We start from the raw sequence: 8,618 nt of genomic DNA on the forward strand, positions 1-8,618 counted from the left end.
GAAGCAGACGTCCCAGGCACCATAGACCACCAGTCACTCACACCTCCTCGCGTGGCCTCAGCCACACCAGGAAGGAAGTGAGGGCCGTAGGAAAGCTGGGTGCAGCCGGCAACAGAGGCCAACACCCTGCTGCTGCTCAACATCTCCCCACATGACTGCAGCCCCTGAGAAGGGATCTTTCAGAAAGCTGGGGTGCACATAGTGCCTCCAGTTGCCCACTCACACATGCCTGCACCCCGCGTGGGGAAAGCAGCACCAGGAAGGACGCTCAGGCATTAAGAAGCCAGGCACAGCCAGCTCCAGAGGCCAGAGCTTCACCGCTGCCCAGTACCTCCCCATGCGGTCTCAGCCCACAGGAACAAATAGGGGGCCGAGGTGGTCCTCCCGCCAAACCTGTAGGGCCGCTGTCAAAAGGAAGACATTGCTCGCCGGAGGGTAAGTAGGCCGGAGCGTCACCACCGCGGCCACACCTCGATCTACCCGTGAGCCGTGTTTCAAAGAGGAGGAAGAGGGAAGGGGCAAGAGCCAATTTATGGTCTCGGATTCCCCCTCCCCTCTCCACTGGAGTCACCGGAAGGCCGCAAAGGGTGCAACTCCACACCTTGCTTCCCACCCCCCACCCACAATAGCCTCCCCACGCCCAGGCTGTGCCGGGTGTGGAAGTAAGGCATATTTATGCATTCAAGACATCTCAGTTTTGTGTTTATAAATCATTTTGTAAAACATGTTGATTTTTTCTCCACTTTATTATGGATTATTTGGTGTAAATTAGTGAGAAGAAATCCGATTGAACTCCATTTAAATCCCAGGTTGTAACACAACAGAATGTGGACAAGTCAATGGGTGGTGAATACTTATGCAAGACACTGTAGCTTTAAACGTATTTACCATTTTTTCCCTTCTTGCAGGAGGTTTAAGTGGAACCTCTCCCATCTCTCTGTTAGCGTTGGCCTTGCACCTGAGACAACATTTGTAGAGCCCTATTTTGTACTGCCTGGAGAGCAGAGTCTAAGGATGGACTGATACTTGAATGGGTCACCATCCTACCTCGCACTGCATTAATCAATTAACCATATATTTCAGGCCAAGAATCCTTACACTGGTAAAAGGAGCCAGAGAAAGAACTGCGGGTTTCAGTTGTGGCTGGAAAGTGGTATATAAAAGTCAGGAGCCACACTAGTGCTTTATAGCATTACTGAAGTGCACTGACAACTGTTGGGGCCCATTGGCACAGAGCATATACTATTTTCATAGTGTTATATCCTGCTTGGTGTCAATGTGTTATGGGCCCCAACAGTTGTCAGTGCACATTGGTACCACTATAAAGCAACAGTGTTAGGGCGACCATATGAAAAGGAGGACAGGGCTCTCCTGTATCTTTAACAGTAATGTAGAAAAGGGAATTTCAGCAGGTGTCAATTGAAGAGGGTGAAATTCACTCTTCATCACAACAGTTAAAGCTGCAGGTGCCCTGCCCTCTTTTGTATCTGGCCACTCTACTATAGCTAGTGTAGCTTTAACTGTTGTGATGAAGACGAATTTCACCTTCTTTAATTGACACCTGCTGAAATTCCTTTTTCTACATTACTGTTAAAGATACAGGAGCCCTGTCCTCCTTTTCATATGGTCGCCCTAAATAGTACAGATCCTGCAGTGCGCTTCAATACCGCTTTAAAGCAGTAGGGTGGTTCCTGCCTTTTATATACTGCTTTCATACCACTTTCATACTGGAATATCCTGCTTGGTATAGAGGAGCCCTTCCTCTTCTTTTGAACCAGGTACAGCAGCCTGAAATATTCATTTGCTATGAAGTTGCCTTACGGAATGTCATTTCTGGGATGTAAGCAACAGTGGTAGTTTGACCTAGAGGGATAAGTGATGAGAACATAAAACAAAACCATGAATTGCATTGTGCAGTCCGTCTTCCTCTATTTGGAGTGTTTTAGAAAACCTTAGCTTGTGCGCTCCTTTTCCTTTAAAAAAACCCCAACCAAAATGGCAGCCGCGATGTTGCAGGCCACGGGTAGACGGGGGCAACAATCCTGCGATCATGAAATTGCAAGTTTGTCACACCTCGTCTAGCCATGCCAGAGAGAGAAAGAGAGAAAGAGGGAGTGAGCTGGAGCTTAGATGTCAGTGAGGACAAATGTTCCAAGAGAAAGGCATTCCCGAGGGAATGTTTCTCGGTTTCTGGAGAAGGGTGGATCTAGGGCATGTATTTCACAAGCAGCAAGTCTAGCAACATCATGAGTTTATGCAACTTGCAAAGCTTGTGTGTGATTTTGTTCAGGCACTTCATGCCAAAGCTGTAAAAATCACATGGAAGCAGCCAGAGAAATGCAAATATACCATCAGAATTAGAATAGGTGTATTTCACACAATTTGCACATTTTTAATTATCATTGTCAAGTGGTTTCAGGATGCAGCATTGCTTGATTTGTGCATTGAGTCAGTAACATGGGTAATAGAAGGTTTGCAAGCTGCAAGTGGTAGTACTGGTGCTAGTGCGATCTATCATCTAGTACTGGGTTTGATCATGACCAAGTTGAGATGCTTACTGGTCCCCATCTGATTGTTTGTGGGCCACTGGCTAGCTTGGGATCCAGCTGCTAGTGTGTTCAGGAGCCAGTTGGGTGGAACAACACCTCCATCCATGTAGAGGAGGATCATGCAATTAATGGTGAAATTTGTGGACCTCACCTAACAAGTCTGAGCTCATCCAGTTTTTGGTGCAATGGTGGAGTATTCTTAAGTTCATGAAGAGATAAGACTGTATCTGTGCATCTAATCTAAAACTGATCCACACCTATCCAGAACGCTTTGGGAAGGGATTGTCTGTTGTGACAGAGTGGAACCAGGATGGAAACAATTAGGCAGTCCAGGAGCCAGGCACATGGACTGCCTCATGAGCCAGGGGCAGAGCAAAGGTATAAAGGCTTGCCCCTGCCATTCTTCAGCCCTCTTTTGATTTCTGCCCCACCCTCCGTCCCTATATTTTAGCTAGTATGGGAATTAAAATCCAGTCGCCTTGTTTTTAAGGGGCTGAGTAGGAATTTTCCCTGTCATCTAGTGATGCTCAGGTTTTCACCTACTCCCTACTGGATTGATTCTTAGAAATGGAGGATAAATAAGTTAATCTTTAAAGGCAGGGTTGTGCGGGAATTGGGGGAAGTAAGGTTAGGGATGGTGAGCACTCTGGCACCTTTATGGTGAAGGGCAAGTCAGAGGTCCTACTCCTCGAGGGCTTTGAAGTGCCCTAAGTTGTTCATCATCAGTTTTCCACAACCCCAGAGTCACCTCTGCATATCCTATTCTCCATCCTGTCCTCATGGTTTATATCTGCTTTGGGAGAATGAGAATTTCTCTGGCACTTTCTGCCTCCTTAGGGAGGATGTGGCTTTATAGGCCTGTGAGCCTTAACTCAATTTCCCTGCTTTTTTGAGTTTGGTTGAAAACTGTAGAGCCTTTAACATTGTTTTGTAAACCGTAGGTTTTTTGTTTATTGAATATACATTAGCTTCTCAAGGCTTGTGTGTTGGCAAAACTTTGCACATCCAGACTTTGAACTCCTGTCTACTTCCTGCACAAACATGAGACTCTGAGACCCTCTTCCTAATGCCCTGCGTTACATGCCAGCACCATGGGGCTAAGTTACAATGCAGCCTCTGTTGTCTCTCACTCTAAGTCATTGCAGACAAACCAAAGCCTCCAGTCTCAAACAATCTCTCTCTCTCTTTCTCTCTCTCTCTCTCTCTCCCAAAGTCTTCCAATGATCCAGCTAGGCTGCACACTTGTGGCTTGGGATATTGCTTATTGCAGGTTATTGCTTGGCCATGTCTGGTGACTCTTACATTATTATTATTATTATTATTATTATTATTATTATTATTATTATTATATCCCGCCTTTTGCCCAATACTTTAAAAACCTCTCCCACCAGCCGCCTCCACCTCATCTCCTCCTGCACAACTTTGATGCACTCTTAAAACACTCTGCGTGGCAAGCCAGTCTCAGGGCCAAGCTACAGGTGCATCTGGGTTGCCTTCAACCTCTCTCTGCCTTATGCCAGCCTGCCAACATTTCCAGCCTCAAATAATCCCCCACCCCCCTCTCTCTCTGCCAAAGTCTCCCAATGGTCCAGCCAGGCTGTGCCCTTGTACCCTGTGGCTGGGGGTAGGGCAACAGTTTATAGCTTGGTTGCATCCGGTGACTCTTGTTTTTTAAAAAAAACTCCACTGCCAGCCACCTCTGCCTGCACCAAAACTGGACTCTGAGACACTCTTTAAAAGGCTCTTTGTGGTACAGCAGCCTCTCAGGGCTCAGCTACAGCCATCTCTGAGTTGTGGCTTCAGTCTAACTCTGTCTCTAAGAGATATGTCAGCCAGCCAAAGCCACAAATCTATCTATTTTTCTCTGGTATGCATTTCAAATGTTCTGCATTGCATCCCAGCAGTGCAGTCAAAGCCTAGCTCACAAGTGTACAAAATGAAACAGAAGGGAAGTGGTAGCGAAGCAAAGCAATGATATGCCAGGTTCCAACATTCGCAGCAACAGGGCATCTGCAAAGAAGAGAGCCTCTCTCTCGACTGGCACCTTACTGTTGGTCGTGAGAGTTTTTCTCTAAAGATGACCCTTCATTGCCCATGATGTGAAAATTTGAGAAAAAGGCCTCTGGCCCATTCTGTTTTGCCCTGTGGGCTGCTTTGACTGACCTCTCCTTTCCCACATTTTGATTTATGGATGCCTTGCCTCTGCTGAGCTCCAGGTACCCGACTGCACACCAAATCTGCAACAGGAAAGCTGCCCTGCTTGCCCAGGACTTCTTACCTAAAGATCCCCTTAATGCCAAGGGCTGAAACTGCCTAATGTGCAACACCCCAAAGAGGAGGTTTGACAACCTGAGTTTGAAGGATATGGCTCCAGTTGTTTTAAAAGACAATAGATTTAAAATTTTGAACTTTTAAAAACATCCTAAGTGTGTGTGTGTGTGTGTGTGTGTATGTGTGTGTGTGTGTATATATATATATATATATATATATATATATATATATATGGATGAACAGATCTGATTCAAACTTGGCATGGCTAAATCTCTCCTTAAGAGCTATCATGGTGCCAATTTTCAGCCCTTTATCTTTAAAAATGTCATTTTTAAAAAACAATAATTTTAAAACCTCAAACTTAAAAAAAATCCTAAAACTCTCAGTTTTTTAAAAAACAGCAAAACCAAAAGGTTTTCTTTTCTTTTCACAGTTGTTTATTATGCAATTCCTCCTCCTTACTCAAATTCTGGACTGTCATCAGTGAACCACATACCTGGCTTATCATTTCTTTAATAAAAAATCCACTATGAGGTTCTCTGCCTTGCTTTTTTGGTTTCAAAACAAATATGTATCCTTCCCTGCTCCAAAAGAGCAGCTGAAAATAGGTCAGCTTTTTGCAGAGTTTCTAGAGTCACTTGTCTCTGAGCTAGTAAAAGTATTCACTGAACCAAGTGTACATCTGAAACTCCAGGCATTTTAAAGCCTGACAAAATATAATTCAAAAGGGGTTTGAGTTCTTTACAACAGTCCCTCCCAGGACCAAACTTTTGAAAGTCTGCAATGCTCATATGGCTGGCAAGCACTCTTATTTTTTTTTTTAGAGGGACTATATTTAATCTCTTACTTAATCTCAGGAGTCGTATGTTACTTTGAGTAATCATTGCTTCGTAGCAGAACTGCAGCCAAAGTATCTGGGTTGTACTTCTTAAATTTCCAGTTTTGCGGGAAAGCCCTGTGATGGCTGTGACGTAGCAGCTACATCATATAACTGACACAGTACTACCATGCACCCACCACAGGGCTTTCAGACTGTCTAGGCAGCCTCTGAGAAGTGTGTGTGTGTCCGTCCTGTCTTTCATTGAACAGTCACCTGTCTCACAGCCTGTCGCCTCCTTGGCTTTGTGTTCTTCACCCAGGAAAGGCATCAATAATTATTTTTCCCATAGGGACTTTTCAGATCAGGAGGTGCAGGCAGCCCAGAAGACTGTAGAGCAATGTTGAGATGTGTAATAGAAAGTTAAAGACATACAGTACCCACAGTGATTATTTACGCTTAAAAATACCACCAACACACATTCAAAATAAATTATAAACTGCCCTAAGAATAAGGCACAAAAATGGAAGCTCCTTTCATGGGGAAAGAAAACTTTCAAGAAATTCCTGAGATTTTTCTTTTGTTACCTTCTAGTAATAAAATAACACTTTTCAGAATCTTCTCCCAAGTTTCTTCACCATTTTTTTTTTAAATGAAGGCTGCATTCCCTCCTCTCAATGCTCTGCAGTGATGGTAGCTATATGGGGCATCGTGGAGGATGAAAAATAGGGGCCAGGCTGCCAACAGAGTTGATGCAGTGCATATTTTTCAACTCTGCACACATGGTTGAACAAGTGTGGGTGTGTTTGTGGGTGTAACGCATCAAAAGCCTGGATATGTATGGGTTTCTGACCACAACTGGTGGCACCCCTGAAATAACCCCAAGAGTTCAAAGATAACATCAGCAGATGTGCTCTGTAATGTGCATATGGTTTGAGTGATTTTCCCTTTAAAAATCATGAGGATCCATGAGGATCTGTGCCTTGGATCCACATTTTTGTGCTGTGGTAGTGCCACCAAATGGTGGATCTGTGATTTCATGTTTCACTTCTCAGAGGCAGATTTACACTGTGGTTTGATGTATGTTTTCTCAGAAAATCATGAGGATCAGTGAGGATCCATTCCTCAGATCCATGCTTTAAAGGCATCCACAAATGCCATATCTGTGGTTTTACTGGTTCAGTCATTGGCGGTACATGTGCGCTGTGATTTGATGGTGGTTTGGGGGGGTCCCCCTTTAAAACTCCTATGAAATCCTGTGAATCCATGTTGTATTTCATGGATCTGGCCTTTACTTGGTTCCAGGAAGACTTCTGATATTCAGCAGCCTCTAATGTTCTGCAGCTGAGCCCTGGGTGGGGTTCTGAAAGCTCCAGATTATTTGCTTCAGTCCTCAGCAAGAAGAGTTGCTGGAGTAATGCCCGCTCTGGTCCCTGATCTTTTTGCCTCCCTTGTTCTCTTGTTGCTAAATCTCCTGTGAGTACACCCCTGATTTTGTGTTTGGTTTTTTCTTTGCCTGGTAATGTACTGATTGTATGAACTCTGCTGATCTGGCCCTTGACTGCCTTTGATTCTGATTTAAAGCCTTCTTCAGTATTGACTCTTGTGCAACCCAGATTTGGGGCAGAGGGGAAAGAAGCATAAAATGAACTGTGAAAGCTTGTGGACGCTGATTTGAAAGTAAAACCAACTGAACTCAGTGGGATGCACCTGTTGATAATGCTTGGACATAGCTTTGACAGGAAGGAAAAGGGTGTGAGAGAATAGAAAATAAAGCGAAGAACTGTGTGTCGAGTCAGAAATATTAAATTGTGGAGGAAGGTAAGGAGGCATGGGGTTGGGTGGGGAAGAAACTCAAACATTGACTCTCAGCTGGCCATGCTTGCTTCTCTTTGGCAGATGGAGACAACTGCTGTGCTGCATTTCAGCAGTGACATTAGGTTGCTGATCTAGGCACAGACAAAGTAGGTAGGTGGGTAAATACAAATCAGGGGCAGGTTTTCTTTCATTAGCTCTTTCTTGGCAAAGCAGGAAGGTTAGAGCCCTCTTTACATGGCATAGCTTTGTTGAGTGAGTATATTTAATATGCATTTCACTTCCTGCAGTCTATGTCTCACCAACTTCTTTCATCTCACATCAACTACTTTTTCATCTGATTTGAGTCTGGATTGTCCTGACCCTCCATATGCTACCATGGTATATTGCTGGACAATTTGACTCTGCTCTTAAGCCTGGTCACTCATGAATGTAGACTGTTGCTATTTTCATCTGTGAATTACACTGGATATGCTGGTGGGGCGTAGTGATGGCATAGCCCCATGATGATGTCAGAGGTCTCCAGGTCTGGGTGTTCCTTAGACTGCAGTAAGGCAGCCAACTCATAGTTAGGGATGGGTAGATCCATCAGTTTTGCTTAATCCTGTGTTCAGATTTTTAAAATCTTTCTTTCCTGAATATGAAGAACTTTGTGAATTTTGGTACATTCTTTTCAAAAATGAATTAAAATGAATTCACATCCATCTTTACTGGCCAAATTCAGCAGGTACAGCTGTTCCAAGCATGGAAAGGACCGTGATATACCTGCCTGCTATACAGCTGTTAAAAATGAGTCAAGAACCGTAATTCAACACTAACATGGCTGGATATACGGGGATTCAAACCTAGCCTTTTAAGACCAAAGCACTCTTGCACGGACAGATCTTTCAGTTTCTCCTTGAAATCTCAAGTTCTTTTTGTTCTGAATATAGAGAACTTTGCAAACTGTGGTCAGTTCTTATCAAAATTGAACTGAAATTCTTACCCATCCCTATTTATAGGCTTTAGGTCTTCATACAGTGAGTGGATGATGATAACTTGAGTCCTTTGCTAATCTGAAGGCATGCAAGGCATGGCCCGGAAATGTTTTTATGCTTTGCTAGGTCTATCTCATAGGCCAGTTATAGAACATTCTGGAAACATGCCCATTTTAAACAGAGCAGCAG

Source organism: Elgaria multicarinata, chromosome 11 (genome assembly GCF_023053635.1).
Source record: "Elgaria multicarinata webbii isolate HBS135686 ecotype San Diego chromosome 11, rElgMul1.1.pri, whole genome shotgun sequence".
Lineage (NCBI taxonomy): Eukaryota > Metazoa > Chordata > Lepidosauria > Squamata > Anguidae > Elgaria > Elgaria multicarinata.